Consider the following 19919-nt stretch of genomic DNA (forward strand, 5'->3'; position numbering starts at 1 on the left):
TTGTGTTGCAAAGGCATATGAAGTGAAAAATTCTGTTGACAGGTTTCCCCAAGAAAGCATACCTGTTGTTACCTATCTGGGTACCTGTGTAGCCTGTGTAGCTTTGTGGATAAAGTGTCATAATTCTGGAGAAATTTCATTACTGGATGAAGAACAGCGTGGTTCTGGTATATGGGTACTAGAAAATGTGAGTAACCTCTTGGGGATATATGGCAGAAATGTAGATAGGATTTGTAGAGGTGTTGTAAACCCGTTCTTTTTTGTTTGTTTATTCTGATGCAAGAATGTCAAACTGAAGATAAAGCAATGAAAGAAACTAGAAAGTCTGTGCTAGAAAGCAGTTTAATATCTTTTTCAAGGTTGATAGTTCTCCAGGTATGATATTCCAGTCCTCTGACAGTAACTCCTAAATATATCACTTCCATTTTTCATTAAAACTGCATTTCATTAAAAAAATCCTGATTTTTGAGGCAAGGTTAATGAAAAATACAAATCCCAATGGAAGTCCTCGAGGTACTCTAGTAGGAATTTTTCTCTAACCCTAATCTTCGCCACTAATCCATTATTCTTTTTTTACTGGTTTCTTACTATTTTTAAAATTCTTGCACTGATTCACATATTCTGAGTTCTAATGTTGACTTAATAGATGACTCAATTTTGAGATAGTAGAAATAAAAGCCCTACCAAAGCATTAGTAGATGTAGCTGTCAATAACTTCTTTTATTTTTGTCCTTACTTTTTCATAGTGATATGAAATAACAGGTGATATAGAATTGAGACAAGAAGCATTTGAAATGTTTTGTGATATTACTCAGGAGACACCTCTGCTTTCTAGTCAAATCCCCTAATATGAACCTCCATTTAAACATAAAACTTCTGAATCATTTGCTGTTGAAACCAAGTTCACCCCATAGCTAATGCCAAGCATGCTAGCATTCTCTCTTGTGTTAGTCATCCATACAGAATCATAGAATTTTTAAGGTTGGAAAAGACCTCTTAGATTATTGAGTTGAATCATTAACCTCGCACCACCATGTTCACCTTTAAACTGGGTCCCTAAGTGCCACATCCACAAATCTTTTGAACACTTCTAGGGATGTTTACGTACTGCTTCACTGAGCAGCCTATTCCAGTGCCTGACCAACCTTCCAGTGATTGAATTTTCCCTAATATCTAATCTAAACCTGCCATGGTGCAACTTGGGGCCATTTCCTCTGGTCCTATTCCTTGTTACTGGGGAGATGAGACTGACCTCCACCTCACTGCACCTTCCTTTCAGATGGTTGTAGGGAGCAATAGGGTCTTCCCTCAGCCTCCTTTTCTCCAGGCTAAACAATCCCAGTTACCTCAGCCACTCTTCATAAGGCTTGTACTCCAGACCCTTTCAGCAGGTCTTTTGCCCTTCTCTGGACATGCTCCAGCACCTCGATGTCATTCTTGTAGTGAGGGGCCCAAAACTGAACACAGGATTTGAGATGCAGCCTCACCACTGCTGAGTACAGGGGGACAATCACTATCCTAATCCTGCTGACCACACTATTTCTTATACAAGTCAGGATGTCTTTGGCCTTCTTGGCCTTCTGGGCACACTGCTGACTCATATTGAGCAGAACCCCTTGGTCCTTTTCTGCCAGACTGCTTTCCAGGCACTCATCCTCAGACCTGTAGCATGGTGTGGGCTTGTTGTGCAGGAACAAGCACTTCACCTTGTTTAAACTCATACAGCTAGCCTCAAATCCATAGATCCAGCCTGTATTCCTGCAGTCTTCCTACCTTTGAGCACTTGTTCTCATCTGCAAACCAACTGAAGGTGCACTTGATTCCCTCATCCCAGATCATTGATAAAGATGTTAAACAGAACTGATCCCAGTACAGAGCTCAGGGGAACACCACTTGTGACTGGCCACCAACTGGGTGTAACCATTCACCACATTTCTCTGTGCCCGGCCATCCAGCCAGCTTTTTACTCAGTGAAGAGTGTGCCCATCCAAGCCATGAGCAGTGAGTTTCACAGAATCACAGAATAGAAGGTATCACTGTGGGTTGTCTGTTCCAACCTCCCAGCTCAAACAAGGTCGTCCTAGAACGCATTGCACAGGATTTCCTCCAGATCCTAAGATTATCTCAATTGGTTAGAGGATGGTGTTAATAACACCAGCGTTATGAGTTAGATGCCATATAGGCCACTCAAGAGTTGGTCTCGATGGTCCTTGTGGGTCCCTTTCAATATTCTGTGATTCTGTGATCTCCAGTGAGGGAGACTCCACAACCTCTCTGGGCAATCTGCTCCAGTGCACAGTCACCTGCACAGTAAAGTTCTTCCTCGCTCAGGTGAAACTTCCTTTGCAGCAGTTTCTGCCCATTGCCTTGTTGTATTACGCAGCACCACCAAGAAGAGCCTGGCTCCACCCTCTTGAAACCTGCCCTTCAGATACCAATATATATCATTGAGATCGCCCCTCAGTCATCTCTTCTCAAGGATGAACAGAACCAGCGCTCTCAGCCTTTCCTCGTAAGAGAGATATTCCAGTCCCTTAATCATCCCTCATCCATATCTGTTGGACCAACTCAAGGAGCTCCATGTCTGGCTTGTACTGAGGAGCCCAGAACTGGACACAGCACTCCAGATGAGGCCTCACCAGGGCTGAGCAAAGGGGAAGGATCACCTCCCTTGACCTGCAGGCATCCTTATGCACCCCAGGATACCACTGGCCTTCTTGGCCACAAGGACACACTGCTGGCTCATGGACAACTTGTCCACCAGGACCCTCAGGTCCTTCTCCACAGAGCTGCTTCCCAGCAGGTCAGCCTGTGCAGGTGCATGGGGTTATTCTTCCCCAGGTACAGGACCCTGCATTTGCCTTGTTGAACTTCAGACTGTCCTTCTCTGCCCATCTCTCTAGCCTGACAAGGTCCTTCTAAAGGCCCATATCTTCCCTGGGGTATGGGCTGCTCCTGCCAACTTTGTTTTGAAGGAGAATGCTGTGGAAGGTAATGTCAAAGGCTCTACTAAAGTTCAGATAGACAACGTGCTCCAGTGTAGGCATGCCCTTACATGCTGTAGTGCATATGGAAGTATTTGCTTCAAATCACAAGTTACATGAACATATGTGATTAAAACTCAAGAGTCCTGATTTCCATTTGTGTTTGGTATCCACAAGACTTTGTCTAATATGAGCAGGATAAAAACTCTCTGTATGAATGTCACTGGCAGTTTTCCCATCCAGTTTCAGGGAATCAAGAATTCATCCATAATATTTCATAAAACAAAAAAGAGGAATGTATGTATGGCTTTGCAATTATCCCTAATGAGAAAATAAGAACAAAGAGACAATATGTGTACATTTTATTTGTATTAATATCAATGAAATTTGAAGGTCATGTACTCCAACCTGTTTCTCGAATTACATGGTTGACAGCAGATAGCTGAACAGTTTGTCTTTCAAGACTTGGGTCTTGAAACATTTTAGGGATGGAGACTGCACAGCCTCTATGTTATTTACCTAGTGGCAATGACAGCACTGCATTACAGGGCCATGCGGTTAGAGGTGAAACTCACAAAGGGTAAATAAACTTTATGGACTGAAATGTGTAATAGGAATCTGCTACAAACAGTATAATTTTCTTATGACCTTGCCTTGCTAGCCATTTTAAAATATATCATCAAATACATCATACATCATGTTACATTGCTGATGAGTAATTTTGAAGGATGATGAGAGTAGCTTTGTTTGTGAGAGGTAAGAGTCAAGGTAATTTTTCTTCAAAAGTCTGAAAGGTGTTTTGCAGAACAAAAAAAAAAAAAAATCTGTTGTGCGTTCTTTAGTATTAATCTCAGTTACTTTGAGAACAATGTTAGACAATCCTGGAATCTGAGTTCTCTGTAATTAAGCTGTCTTCTCCAGTTAACTAACCTCTTTAAGATTAAGAACTCTGGAAGAAAAAATATCTTTAAATATGTATCACTTCAAAGCAAATGAAGAGGGAGACTTTACAAAATCTGTGATTCCATACACCCTCCCAGGTCACCAGTTGTTTTGTATATGGTATTGAACTGTGATATACCTAAGATAGTTTTATTTTGTACCATACTCTCTCAGGGGTAAAAGCAGCTCGCCCTAAAGCTGGAGAGTCATCATCTAAAAAAGGTAGATACTCTTCTAGTGATTTCATTTCGTTATTCCTGGCATGCACAGGACTGATCTCAAATCTTGTTTGAAAACATCACAGCATAGCCAAGTGGGATTTAGCTGTCTTAAGGTCATGTTAGATGTTCTGTGATATTTAATCATGTCCTGAAGACCACTTCAAAAGGTCTACTGTAGAATCCAGTTTTATATCTGACTGTCCCATTTGGATGTTGTTAGATGCCTATATTTGATTAGTCTCCCCTATGAGGTTTTCTAGCTGTGAATGTCTGCCTAAAAGAAGGTGGTGGCTGACCACTAATGTCCCTTGGCCTTTTCAACCAAAACTCAGTAATTTCCCATCTACCAACAGCTTTTTTTCTATTATGATACTTTTCAGAGTTTTTAATCCCTATTGGGCTTATTTATTCACCTTTGAGCTGAACACTTACAAACCCAGAAAAAAATTGAACTCTGACAGATAATAAGCAGTCTATATCAGGTAACTAATTATACATCACATAGGGAATAAAAATTTGGTCTTGAATTTCCAAGAAATAGTGTAGGAGTAAGAAAAACTCTTGGGCAAATTTGGGATCTTAAGAAAACACACTAAGAGAAATAAATAAATAAATAAATAAATAATACACAATGGTTTAATGTATTGTTTTGTGTTCCTCTCATTGTAAATCCTGTAGCTTAGAGGAAACAAGCTCTAAAATTAATTAATAATTACAACAGTAATTGAGGATTAGTATGCTAATACTAATATTAATATTAGTATTAATATTAATAATAATTATAATTACTTCTACATATCTCAATGTATAAACAGAACCTTAATACTAGGAAGAAACATTTCAAGATCATGCATACAAAGAACAACACAGCTTTCCTTCTTAATAAAACTATAATTCATAAAACTATCAATAACAGTTTCTGTAAGACTAGCTAGAGACCAATTATCCCAGTGGGATATTAAAAGCAAATCTATCCTCTTGCTTTGCGACTACAGGAGAATTGTTAAAGGTGAGATTAGTGGAAGTGAGCCAGAAAAAGTTAGCAAATATGAAACAAGACAATTTAGCAATGAAGAAATTTCCTAATTTTGAGGAAATGTGGGAAAAGAACAGATAGGACTGTGAATCTTACAATATTTTTACAGGGTAAACTCAGCAAAACTGATATTTTTTTCTGTTGTATGGAAGAGCTACAAACCTACATGCAATAAGTCATGTCGCTGATGACACATCTCAGATGTAACCAAGAATCAGCAGCCTAGTTCTGGGGCAGTTGACACTTTATTTGTAACTGGCTTGCTCTGTGCAACACAGGTACTGCTGGTATTCTAGCTGTTATTGTCTGTAGTTTCTCTGGGGTGAGTAGAGTTCTCAGATACTTACCAGTTATATTACAAGGAGGCAAATGAACGGTAATAAAAATTCTGCAACCTCTGCTGATATCTTGACCCAAATTCTTGTGGAAGGACTTTGGGGTATATTTGATGACTTGCTCATCTATAGCAAGGTTTCTTGACTTGCGAAATGATATCTTGTTGTGGGGCAAAAAAACCCCACCTGCATATGGAACAGAGGGTTAGTCTTGCCTGTGGTTTTTCTATTTCTTATCATGAATGATTCATGAGTATGTTAAAGCAAGCAGTGCATTTTAAGAAAGCTAACAAAGTTTCTATGTAAATGAAGTTCAAATATTTGAATGGTAGAATTGACAGTATACTGAGTAATGCTCTATCTCATATGCTTTTTTAAAACTAATTTGTCTTCCATTTAAGGCATACTCTTTCGGTGTCATAGATCTACAGACATTAAAGACGATGAAGTAAAAAAAAGAATTAAATTGATAAGTTTATTTCAGTTTTTACATGGTGTAACTAGATTCTGTATATGATTTCACATTAATTACAAATCTACAGACATGTATTTTCTGATAGGGTACTTACAGGAATAATACAAAAATAATTTCTTGTTGATTTGATTTATCTTTAATTTTTTCTTCTTTGGTTATTAGTTTTATTAGTATCATACACTGTGAGATTAGTTAGGTGATAACAGCAAAGACAAGTCAAAGTGTTTAATGAGGTTATATAGATATAGTGCATATTTGAGAAGGGCTGGTAAGTAATGTATATAAATGAAGAGAAATATTCTCTAAAACAGATTCAGTTCTAGGTTTGTGCAAAATTGGGACTAGATTATTTTGTCATTTGAGTATTTTTTGTAGTTTCTGAACAGTTTCAGAATCAATGCTTCCTTATTTCTCTATGAAAGTATCTAATTTGATTTTAATCAGAAGATTTTCAAATTAGCTCATTTTCCTAAATTTGACATGAGATATGAATTCACCTATTACTCCCAAGCTACTTACAAACCTTGAAAATACCATTGGTATGCATTTAGTTTTTTCAATTAGATTTCCAAAGTTGAACAGCTGTTTAAAAATAAAAATTTGTATGCTACTGTAGTACTGACTCTATAGATTTACCAGGGAAAAAAACATCTTAACATCTTCATGTTCTGCTGCAAGGGACAATCCAATGCCTATGCTGTTGTCTGTCTACATAAGTATCTTGGAAAACATTGTTTTCTGATCATGTTAAAAATTTTGTTGTTCTGTTTCAGTGAAAGCTGCTGAATTGTCAGGTTTCTGTTATCTTCAGTGGAAGCTCCCAAGACTGTTTGATAGAAAAGATATTTCTAAATACTTGGTTAGTCATCAAGTAAGTAGTTTCTCATGTTTTATGTAATTTTCATTCACCTCCAGTGAAGTGTTTTTGTTGTCTTAGATAAATAATTTTTTTAAATTACTTTACCATTATTTTGACTTTCTTTTATACAAAAACGTTTTTCTCTAATGTCTGGTGTTTCTTTAAAGTCTGTAACACATTTAAATCAGTTTATAAGTATTTTAGAAAAAAAAAAATTTTTTCTTAGTATTCCCTTTCAGCACCTAACAGAATGCTGTTCAGTGACCTGTATTACTCCCCTACTATGAAGCATAAGTAGGAATAAGAATTGAACAAATCATCTAAAAATGTAGCTCCATTAGCATGGTAAAGGTGATCAAAAATGGTGTCATGTAGGTAAATCTTAATCGTACCCATTGGAACGATTAAGAAATGGTTAAATGGTTAGATGGTTTCAAAACAACTAGGTTCTACTACTATCATCGACCTGTTTGATTTTCAGATTTTCTCATTTTGCATACTATTTCACATACTTTGTTCTTCATGCCAAAGAGTACTTGTAAGAGCAAAGATATCATCTTAATTTTTTTAAATTCCTTTAGACAAATGGCAAACCACTCATTAAAAGCAGATTCTCTTTTGATCTTGTTATATGTGTTGTCTAGCATAATATTTTTTTTTTCATTTCTATTATTTTACTCTGTTTCTAATCCTAAAGATGAAAATTGGGTTGATGGGAAAGCATTTGAAGTAGAGAAATTATAGGAAAAACCTCAAATCATAAAACTGTAAAATGAGGTGAACTAGCTGTTACATTTAAGTGGTGTTTACAGATTTTACTCAGATAACAGATTTAACCTTTTAAAAATTATGCTGGTGGAGATTAGAGAATTGATGCACTGTCCAGGTCACTTCTCATCAAAATGTAGTGATTTTGAATTTTTTTTCCTCCCTCACAGAAGACATAAACGTTAATTTTCAATTCAAAAAATTGATTCAGTCTGAGTGGCCATATTTGAACTGGTCTCAAAAATATGTATTTGGATCTGTTTACAAAATATTCTTCTGTTCTTAAACAATCACAGCCCATGAAATCTAGCAATGCTTATTTCTTTATTTGGTGAAATAGAAAATACAGTTTTAGTGATGGAAATAATTTCTAATTAGTCAGTCAAACAATATAATCTTATTTCACCACTTGACATATCAAAAATAAAGGTGTATTTATCTGTAGGGAACAAGTACCAAGATTATTTATTCTAGAATTTTATAGCTCAAATTGATCATGTCATTCATTACTGTTTAACTTACAAAAATAACAGACTGAGAATTATGTCCCCCTTTTAATGCTGTTTTGTGAATTTAAGCCTAAAAAAAAATGTTGATTGAATTGATTGATTTGTCAGGAGGAATGATGAAATTCAAATGTTTAATTCAGTTAGTTCTCATAGAAGAAGGGAATATCTAACTCTAAGTTGGGAAGCAAAATTAGGCTTATATTTGGGAAAAAATAAAACAGGAATCAAGTATGAAAAATCAAAGAATTAAGAGCTAATTTTTTAATCACATTAACTGTCTAGCAAATTTGTACAGATATTTTCACTCTGGAATAATTTGGCATGCTTGGGATTTTATATACCTCTAAGACTCTAAATGAAGTCTGAATGTATAGGTTTTTAAGTTAAATGAAATTTACAAGTGCAGAAATTATTATATTCAAGTGCACATCTGTGTCACTCAAAAGGTTACACAAAATGCTTACATGTTCCCTGTCTTCCAACATATCCAAAAAGGGAACATATTCAGTCATACACCTGCTCATAGACTGAGAAACCTAACATAAATCATATTAATTTTTTCATATGACATCTCATAATTTTGTTCATACTACATCTAATTGCAGTGTGCATTGTGTCAGTTATGTATGACCAAGTTAGAGAATAATATTATAAGGATGGGAATGTTACAGGTGTTTTTTCAATGTCATTGAATGTCATGAAGTTTTTTCAACTCTTTAGCTGTTGAATAATTTGGGGTTGCTTCTGTATTTTCTTTTATCACATTAACATAAAAGTGAAGAAGCTCTTATAGGGAACAAAGTCAGTTTTTTTCTGATGTGCTAAAAAAGCAAGAGAGTGACTGATGTCAGTGAGTCATAGTTAAAGATGTTGCTACTTCAGTGGTGTGACACTGGCATGATCTCATTGAGTAGGTTAAACTGTAACACAGAGAGGTGGAATAAAGACATTCAGTTATAGGGGACTCATCAGATGACACACTCACAAATTCATGATCTCTTTGACTAATATTACAATGCTGCACATCTTCAAAGCCTTTGAAGAGTTGTGCAGTTCCCTTTTATGTCAGCAGGAGACAAGCTTTGCTGTGATAAGGTTTAGCTGACTTCCTTTCACATACTTTGTTACTGAACAAAACAGACCTTTATCACTTTTTTTATGGTATGCTATGCATTCTGAAAGTATGTTTAGGCAACTAGTAGATTAATTAAGAAATGAAGCATATGATAAGTAGTCAGTGTAAGTTTTCTATTATCTTAGCGGTTTTTTTATCTACAGTTTTCTGTAGTATGAGTCCCTGAACACTTAACATATGTTTTCAGTATCTCCTTGTTCCTATTTTGTCCTTGGTTCATATTTCCTTTTCCTTTTACTCAGATGAAAATAAAGATATTTGGGTTTGGGACCTTGAATTATTAGTTGCAAAAGGAACAAAACTACTTCCATATGAGTCATTGTTAAAATTCCTATTTAAATTAATTATTAGTTTTAGGACTGAATTCTAGGACTGAATACAGATCTGGTATTCAGTGAACTGAGGATAGGTTTTACATGCTCAGTAAATACCTGTCATAATGCTTTTAGGAAATAAATAAATAATCCATTTGAGGTTCACATGCTATGAGAACTAGAGAAGATTTTGGTTGCAATATAAAGACAAACTGTGTGGGTGACTAATATTCAGTAAGGCCAACGAAAATGTAATTCAACTAATTTAGGTAACAGAGCATCTCATTTTCTTTTGCACTCCCAATATAAATGCTATTTTCATCTCTGTGGTGGTTTGTATCAGCTAATTCCTGCTTAACTACAGTTGCTGACAGCGGGTAAAACATTGTCTTTGCTCTTACAAGTACTCTTTGAAGCCTACAGAGCAACACTGGCTGAAATTGTTAGTAATAATTGAAATTACTTTTCTGAAAGTAACTTATCTCATCCTAACACACCTTATATTTCTGTCTGCTGTAATTTTCCTTCCTATGTTCCTTTCTGGATATACAAAGAAAGCCAAAACATAAAAGTATAGAGTGTAGGATTCATTAAAAACTGTTCGAATGCTGTGCAGAGGTTGTGCTGGGAAAAACACACAGAATGAATATTGATTTGTAATGTGTGTTGGGAGTGAGAGAATGATGCATTTTACAAGAAGCTTTTGATTATTTAAAGAATTCCTTCTGTCTTTACTGACAAAAAAAAATCTGTCTAGAATTGTTCTTACACAGAAATGCGAAGAATACTTTTTAATTTTAAACAATTGTTAGGAATGTATTAACAGGAATCTGTGTGCTTATTAAAGGATGATAATTATATTGTCTTTGCAGTTAGTGGGCAGCAAGCAGATTCTGGATTTTCTGGGGGGCTTTGGGGGCTTTGTTTTTTTTTGGTTTTGTGTAAGATTAAAAATTGAATGTTCCTGTTAGAATGCATATTCAAGAGAAGAGGAGTTACAGCAGTTAACAAAATGGAGAAGCAAAGTAGGTGAATAAGGTACAAAATCTACTATTGTAGGTTTTTTAAGTTTTTAAGGAATATCTGTCCCTTTTGATCTCACTTTCCCTTAATAACATGAGAAACATTAAAAAAATCACAGAAAGATTAAATTCACTTTATTACCTCAGAATATGTCAGTATTTTTTTCATTATATCCTTGCTCTTTCATGGTCTCACTGGACCTGTGAGTCTTTGGGTTCCAGGCAGAATTTAAGAGAATTTCAGGCAAAGAGGGGCCACTGACACAAGGTGCAACTGCTGATCCATTGCTGAGTCTTTTGGAACATCAGGAGGAGTCCAGCTAGAAGAATGGAACTGAGCCAGATTGCTCTAATTTTAACTGATTAGTATTGAATGGGGACTATCCCACTACCACCATCTCATCATCATGGATTTTTTGTCAATGTTCATTGCTTCTAAAGGAGTACTTAGCATAAGAAATCACTGTAAAATTCTGTTACTTTCTCAGGCTCTTCATGCCATTTTTACATAACTAGTTGATATAGATGAGTTGCACAGTAGAGATTAATGAGAGACAGCTGACTATTTGCACATTTTGTTTATTTTTAATTATGTGCAGTATTTATTATTAGATCATTATTTAAAAACGATTAAGTAATCCTTGATGGACTCCTGAATTGAACCTAGTTATGATAATTGCTGAAAATATCCTTACGAGATTGTTTCAGCTCACTCTGATATGTGCTTAGCCTTGTCTAAACATTGTGGAAAGATAACAATTAATCCTTAGTCATATACATATTAAAGATGATATGCTTCCATAAAGTAAATTGGCCCATCCAATGTTTAAATATTGGATACGGATTTGAAGAAATAATCTGATTTTGCTCTGTGGACAGTAATTACAACATATGTCTGGTGAAATTATTTTTCTGATTTAGAATAAGAAGCACACTGGTTATTGCAAAGTGAGGGACAGTTATGAGGCACTGAGGGACAGAAAACAAATATGAACAGAAGTATCAGGATTATATCATTATGTTGATGTGCTTTTTAGTTACAGATGTATATCTCACGCAAAATATTTTTAAACAGGATGAGATTTACTAAGAGAGACACTCAGTTCAGGCTGCATGTACAAGCACTTGTGTAGGAATATTTCCTACCTAGAGTCCTCTTGGACAATTCATTGGATATCTGCTTTTCCTCAGAGTCCTGTTTCTCTGCACAGATTACCTTTTGAAATCAACATTCAGCTTTAAGGCTGTGACCTAATTTCAAATATAGTATATTTTCATTAGCCTTCTATACTTAGTTTCTCCCAAATGCATGTTAAAAATGCTTTTCTTCCAGTGTTCTTAGTATGTTTTAAGAGATGTTCTGTGGTAAGATGTTGATCCTGAACAGTAGAACTTGAGATAGTGTGGTATCCCTCCCTGAAAGGGAAAAGAGAACCCAAGATTTGTAGATGCCTATAGTCACTCAAAAAAGGGACAAAAAAAGTCAGAGGATCCACAAAAACTTACAAAGTTTTATTAGTAAATTATAAACACAACATGGAAATTGGTATAAGCTAGTCTCTTATCTTATAGTACAAATCCAAGGCACTGGATTTTGAACAAAGAGTAGGGTAAAAGGAAAGAGAAGAAGGGAGGGAGGGAGGCAGGAAGGTAGGCAGGAATGAATGAATGAAGGAAGGAAGGAAGGAAGGAAGGAAGGAAGGAAGCAAGGCCTGGTTTCAGTGTTGATGTAGCTGACAAGGTGTTTAGGGTCCTGGGGTACACCATCTTCATTTTGTGGGGGTACCTTTTAATAATTAAGTTCCCCCTGACCCTCACCTCTAGCGAAGTTTCTGGCTTTCTATGCAAATTAGTTATCATGCACAGTTCATTCTTCCAGACTTTCAGACCTTTCTGGAAATGGGTCAGAGACCTTCACTTGTCTTCAGTGGTCTTGTTCCCCTCTACTGTGTTAGTCTTTGGTTGACAGTCCATGCCTGCTTCTCAGCTTCATTCCTGCACTTGCTCTGTACTGTGTTGTGCTTATCTCCAGGAGCTAAAACAAAACCTTTGTCCCAGAAGAGTGCTGTCCTACCTCCGTATGCCCCCCTTCTCCAGCTGTATCCCACTCTTTCTTGCCAATTCACACTGTGTGTTCTTACCAACAATACTTAGTTGGCTCCATGGCTAACCAGCTATCCATTTTTGAGACATGTGCATTAGCCCCTTATCTTCTGGACTTCTACAGATAGTCACAAATGTACTTGGCTTTTTCTCATTATTTATCATATATTATTTTTTAAAGATTACTATGTAAAGTCAGTGGTCCTTGTAGATTTCTTCTGTAAGTCATGTAAGGCTCTGCTTGTGTATCCTTGCTGTGTATGAAATGATTCTACATGCTTCCATTTTTGGTACTAGTCAAAATGCAAATGTGAATTATAAAGACTGAGATCTGTACTACCTTAGTCTTGTTTGGACATTTATTCCAAAGCAAACCATAGAAAAGTTGTACTAAATCAGAATGATAGCCAATTTTTTTCCCCTTTGTATGGAAGTGGTTTATTTCATAAGGTGATCTGTGGTGTAGAGTCATTAGCACTGATGAACTTCTTAGCACTGATGAACCCATGTTTAGACTCACAGAATGAGAAATTGGTCTAAATAACCTGTCACAGTATTAACAATAATAATGGTTTGTTTTTCAGTGCTCTGAGAATTAAGTTGCTTGGCTTCTGAATATAAAATGCAATGAAGTAGGAACAGTGTCGAACGGCAGTACGTATTTTTAGGCAATGAAAATGGTGTGTCAGCCAAAACAGTTTTAGTAGGTTTATTCATGTTTTTTTTTCCCTAGCTGTCACTGTGCCCTTATAATTTGGTTTTGCCTCAGCTGTGCACACCTTCACTATCTAGAGGTAGTTTAACCTCTTTTGTATTCCTTTCCCTACCTCAAGTTAATCATAGTTACACTAATTCAGTTTGTTGACTGTTTTTGTCTGGAAGACATCAAGACAGAAACTGTGAAAATAGTTCAGGAGATTTATCATCATCATACTATTACAGAATCAAACAGTCCACATTGATGAAAATAGAAATTTTATATATAAGGAAGAAAAAGCACATGGCTTACCCTACAATCTACCATATACTCTCTGAAACTGCAGCTTCTCTGGATGTAACATCACTGGTAGATTCAGACCTTTTTGTGAACATTGTAACCAAAACTTTTGCAAGCAGATTCCTGCTCATTTTGTTTTCTATAGTTTTTGCTTACTCAACCTGTTTTGAGACCCTGCAATTCTAAAATGTTTGAGAATCTGTTCGCTGATCTCAATCTAATTATGCAGACATGAAGGAATTCAGAATGGCAAATTCATTTATGGAAACACTAATACTCAGATGTGTCCTCTGAAGAATGTACCTCGTCTCTAGAATAAAGTTTATTTTCTAATGTTATTTTCTACCATAAGATTTTACTTGCAGAGTGCTCTATTATATTGATACTTTCTTATTTATACCTCTTCTCACCAAAAGTGATTATTTTTATTCTCTACTGTGCCATTGCAACAAAGCTTACAGGTAGCAGGACTTTTGTTTTTCATTACGTCTTTTTCTACTTTTCAGATATTGCTTTCTGCAACACACTTTCTAAGTGTGCTAACTGAGGTGTTTATGTCAGTGGTTTATAAGCAGCAAAAAAAGTGATTCTGGTAGAAGGTGAAAGCCTTGGCTTATTGTTCATGTTGCTTGCCATGAATAATCTAAGGAAAATTTCCAATCCACCTGTGAATGAGAACAGTGACCACATAGCAGATGGTTGTAAGTGTAAGCATACAGACGACCATGTCCACGCATTAAATATGTTCACTGAGGGCAGACTTCCCAAGCTAAAATTTCATGTATCTGCAGCTTTTGAGCCAGTGACTGGGAGGATATGCTACTATTAGTCATCTTTTAAATAAGTATAACTTTGAGAAATAGTAACATTTTTCTGCCTAAAAAGTCTGCATAAGAAGTCTTCCACGAGATAAAGGAATATTTTTTCTTTTTTTTTTTCCATATGGGATTAACAACAGTTTTTAAGTTTTCTTTTTAAAACTTTAAATGAAAATTTTAAATAAGACCAAAAAGAAGTAAATGTACTATGGTTGAGCAGAAGACGAATTATTACATGAAATTAACACAGCTGCTTATGCCGGAATTGTCACAGAGTTAAGAGCTGAAAGTGAAATCCATCGCTTCCCCAGATTTTTTTTTCTTCTGTTGTAAGGTTATTTTATACTCAGATTCTGTAATGTTTATCTCTATCATTAATTACTGCAGACAAACTTGCTCACATAGATACAACAGCAGAATGTCACCGTTGGTTTGCTTCATTGAAGTCTGTTCCTGTGTTGCTTCTTGCAGGACAGATTTATCAGTCTCATTTATTTCAAAATACCTCTGTGTCTGTTGATAAAATCAGTGAACAATGCCAGGATAATCTGTTCTAGATACTTGATTTTGACTCACATTTTTCTTATCAGATGCACATAAATGTCTAATTTGAAATAAATAGATATTAAATCTGCTTAGAATCCTGGTCAAGTGAAATGATCAATAGATGGTCTTAAACAACTTAAGTACAAGAAAAACAATGGAAAGTGACTACAGTGTTTGAATGAGTACAGAATATTCATTTCAGTGGGTTTTTTTTAATGAGTTGATCTAGTCTCCTTATAGTTTATACTACATGATAAGGATGATTAACTGAAATTTATTATCAGATTATTGCTGAGGCCAAAGTTATACTATTTGAATAGCAGCATTACTGAAAGCATTATTAAAATATTTTCACTATTAGCACACATTTAATAGAAAGAAAAAATTCTTTACAACTTAATATTGCTAATCAGATGTTCTGTATTTTAGAACTTTTTAAACTTGGAGTGTTGCAATTTTTAAATATATACTTAAATGCATTTATTATTGTTATTCAAAAGATTAGATATTAAGGCTGTTTGATGGATTGAAGTCTGGAGAAAAAAAACCATGAAAATATGATGTTCATTTATTCCTTTGGGAAGAGGAGGCAGTTCCAGCTACTTCCTTATATATTCACTATTATCCATCTTCTTTATACTGGTAAGAATGTAATCGTTTGGGAAAAAGGAAATCTCATTGCTTCTTTAAGTCTTCTATGCAAAAAAGTCAAATAGTAATGCTGACAGTCAAAACAAACTTGGTTCCTACCAGGAGATTATTGTATAAATTAAGGTAATCTATGGGAGTCATTTTTTGAAAAGCCCACTCAAATCACAGACTGGTTTTATTTTGAATTACAGAAACATCTGCAAATATTCCACTGAGAAGAATATTTGACTAAAGCTGTCATGTTTTGGGAGGTCTGTTAAAGAGACTCAGCAGGGATTGGTAGACTTCAGAAGCCAGGTCAGTAGGCATAAGGGACTACCATCTAAGTAAATATGATAAAATCTAAAACATAGATAAGTTAGACTACCTTAGGGAACACATTATTTGCTTTAAGACAGTGCTTTTCATAACCTTAATTGAACTTCAATACTAAAAAACATGCTTATTGTTTGAATTTTGCAGAATAATGTATGGTATCTTGAGAGGTAGGAGGGATATGATTTCAGGTACATAGAAATTCCATTTTAGGCAGGATCCAGAACCAAGTACTTCTGACTTAATTTTCAAATTTCTTTCCTTCTTCTGCTTGCAGCATATGTACATTGTGAACTAATTCCATCCTCCTCTCCCCTACAGAAAATATTTGTTTTAAAAAGGCTTTGCCAATGACTTTTTTTAAAATATGTTAATCCCTAGTATCTGATTACATTATACAATGTGTGGTCTGGACTACAGCAGAATTATTTTGCTTCAAGTAAGACTTTATCAGTTTAGCAAGCTATGTATATTTTTGACTGGGTCTAATAAATTAGCCACCACTTCTTCTTTATTTTATTATATTTACTCACAAATCTTTGTCTAAGCAGTGAATTAAAATATCACTGATTAAGGTGTTAACAGCATTCAACATTAATAAAATGAACAATGCTTAGTACAACTATTATAGCCTAAAGCAATTTGAATAATTGCATAAACTTTGTCTAGAGAAAAGCATTTGTTAGCAGCACTTGTGTTTCCAAATGAAAGCAGAGTGAAAACTCCAAATGTTGTGTTGATAAATGTTTTGTAAAACCTGCTGATCCTACTCCATATATGTGGGTAAGGCATCTAGACACTGACACTCTCATAACATTATTTTTAGCTGCAGCAAAAAGCAAATGATAAGTGCACTCAAGTGCACAGAATGTTAAGTGTATAAGATGGCAGCTTAAAAAGAGATCTGTGTACTCAGAGGAGAAATAGCCTTTAGGGTGTTCACAGCAGAAAAAACCCTGGAGAGCAGATGAAAGCAGGTCTAGATATGACAGAGTAATTCTTCTTTCAACTGAAGATGTTGAGAGTTTAGTTCAAGAGATTGCATTTTCAATCTACTAATTTTTTTAGTTTTCTTTCTTTGACTTCTGCTGTGATTAGAAATTATTGTAATAAGATATTTAGTTTGGTGAATCTACCATAGTCACCTTGGAAATCTGATGAAAATTTTGAAGAAAATACCCAACAGAGAGGGGGAAAAAAAGCAAACTGCAATTATAAACTGAGGGGGAGGGGACAGGCAGGAGTGGAAATTAAAACCAGACAGAAGCCTAGAATATCCCTCAAAAAATGCACTTAAACTAGACCATGACACTTTGATGAAAGGTTAGTAAAATATTAAAAAAAACACATGGGAAGACATTTCTATACCATATACAAGGACAAAAAATAGCTATCAAATTTTTTTGCCTGAAGAAAACCAAACAGAGTGACACCAAGCTGAGAGGTGCATATGACATGCCTTAGAGATGGGATGTCATCCAGGGTGACCTGGACAGGCTTGAGAAGTGGACCCATGTGACCCTCATGAGGTTCAACAAAGCCAAGTACAAGGTGCTGTACCTGGCACCTGGCTGTACAAGGGCACCTTGTATTGCAGGGCAACATGCAGTACTAATACAGATTGGGGGATGAATGGATTGAGAGCAGCCCTGAGGAGGACTTGGAGTGTTTGGTTGATGAGAAGCTCAAAATGTATTGGCAGTGTGCACTCGCAGCCCAGAAAGCCAACTGTGTCCTGGGCTGTACAAAACAAAGTGTGACCAGCAAATCAAGGGAGATGATTCTCCCCCTCTACTCTGCCCTCAAGAAGAGGGAGGCATGGACTTGTTGTAGCAGGTTCAGAGGAGGGCCATGAACATGATCAGAGGGTGTGGAGCAATTCTCCTGTGAGGACAGGCTGAGAGAATTGGGTTTTTTCAGCCTGGAGAAGACTTCAGGAAGACCTAATTGCAGTCTTTCAGTACTTAAGGGAGAAAGATGGAGACAAACTTTCCAGCAGATATGGTTGTGATAGAACAAGGGCTAAATGTTTAAAACCATGCTGGTTTTCATGTGTTGGGAGAGATCAGTGTTTCTAGTTACAAAAAGAACACCTAAAGTTAGTTTTACTTTTCTTCTGCTGACTAGTAATAATTTTATGGGAAATAACCCGATCTTGCTGCTGCAATATCTTATCAGGGTTGCTTGTGTAAATGTGTGATACTGTCTTGAGTCTACTGTAAAGAAAGAGTGAAGTTATAGGTCAGTGAATGAATTGTTCTTCTAATAGTGTGCAATAATCACATTTTTTTTAGGTGGCCTAGAGTCCCAGACTATCTCCTCATATATGTTTGCTGTAAATTGGAGTGTTTATTATTGTTGGCATCTCAGATTTCCTACATCAGTCTGTTCAACGCTGGCAAAATCCAATTTCTCTGTGTTTTCAGCCACACTAGCAAACACCATACACTTAGTTGAAAAAGAACTTGCATTTCCTAAGATTGGTCTGACTGCTTCCCTACATTGTACACTGTAATAGCAAACAGAGTATCATCATCCACACTGCAGGAATCAGGAAAATCAGCAGCAGGAGGAGAATATAACTTACTGTAAGGCAAGAAACAAAATTACCTGACAATTGTTAAGGTCATATCCTACAAGGACAAGAAGCAAAGAACATGGCTTAGTTGTTTTTATTTTTTGCATAATTTGTATAAAATACAGAAAAACTGAGTTGTAAGGATAGGTTGGTAGGGCTGAATTTTAATGATTGGGCTCGATCTTAGGAGTCTTTTCCAACCTGAATGATCCTATGATTCTAATAGATTACTACAATTATGAATAATCTTCTGCCAGAGCTTAATAAAATCAGTAAAACCCTAATGTTATTTTTTTATGTCTCCGCTTACAGAGGTGATCAGATCTCAACTTTCTATTTAGTATTCACCCATAGAACAAGTCTGTTCAGCAAAAGAATCTTCATCCAAGCTAGTGTAGGAAGAGTTATCTCTACATCCCCTATGGCTGCTATGAAGGGTTTACAAACCAGCATGCAGTGTTGTGACAATTTCTTGGGTTATATTATTATTATTATTATTATTATTATTATTATTATTATTATTATGTTCTCACTGTCAAAACTTTAAAGGTCATGCATATACAGATGGTCTTTATTAATTAGCCCAGTAATTTCTGAGCTGCAGGTGTCAGAGCTTTGCCCTTGAGGATTTAGCAGCAAGTCAACTCCCTCCAGAAGTGACTGATCATGCTCAGCTTGATTGTAGCTTGAAGTTTAGACACCGTTTTACAGGGATTCTGTAATATGTATATATAGGCAGAAGCATTATTGTCGACGGCATGAAAAATACACACTGATTTGATTTACTAATGCAGTTAACAGTGTCAAGGCAAATGCCTTAAAAACGTAAACAGTAACAGCTCTCAAAAACAAAAAAGAAAGGAGGGGGATTTGCATTTGAGGTGGTAAAAGAGGAAGGGCAAGAGGAAGAAAGAGAGGGCTTACTGCTTACCACTTATTGCTTTTAAAGGTAGAGAGTAGGAAATATATGTTAATGACTGGAAACAGTGAAAAATTAAATGTGAATAGCTGTAAAAACTGTTCCTTAAATTTACCCAAGAACCCATGTGGAAGGGAAGAGCTTGGGAGGGAAAAGATAAAAGGATGATCACAATGGTAAGAGAAAGAGGAACAGAGCAGCTACTAGCATGTAGTTACAGAATAGAAAGGTTAGCTTCAGGCAAATGATAGAAGTAGAACACAAGACAAAATATTCATACCTGCATAAGTAAAAATACAAATTTATGGAACAGAAGCTTCTTTTTCTGAAGATAAATGGTAGAAGAACATAGTCAGCAAACAGCTGCATGCATTAGATTTGAGAAGTGAGAT

At 35.8% G+C, this 19919-nt stretch overlaps 1 protein-coding gene across 7 annotated transcripts in view; it reads left to right on the plus strand.

Moving 5' to 3' along the window:
- The window catches only part of CDH18 (cadherin 18), a 487011-nt gene that overhangs the window by 101197 nt on the left and 365895 nt on the right, over positions 1-19919 (plus strand). For 4 of the 7 annotated variants that reach the window (XM_051799307.1, XM_051799317.1, XM_051799309.1 and 1 more), the window contains exon 2: positions 6767-6864. The exons of the other annotated variants lie outside the window; for them this stretch is intronic. The gene's annotated coding sequence lies outside the window, so the exon portion shown is untranslated. The remainder of the gene's footprint in view (positions 1-6766; positions 6865-19919) is intronic. 7 annotated transcript variants of the gene reach the window in all.

This window comes from Manacus candei, unplaced genomic scaffold (genome assembly GCF_025592945.1).
Source record: "Manacus candei isolate 608988 ecotype Guabito, Panama unplaced genomic scaffold, ASM2559294v1 h1tg000049l, whole genome shotgun sequence".
NCBI lineage: Eukaryota > Metazoa > Chordata > Aves > Passeriformes > Pipridae > Manacus > Manacus candei.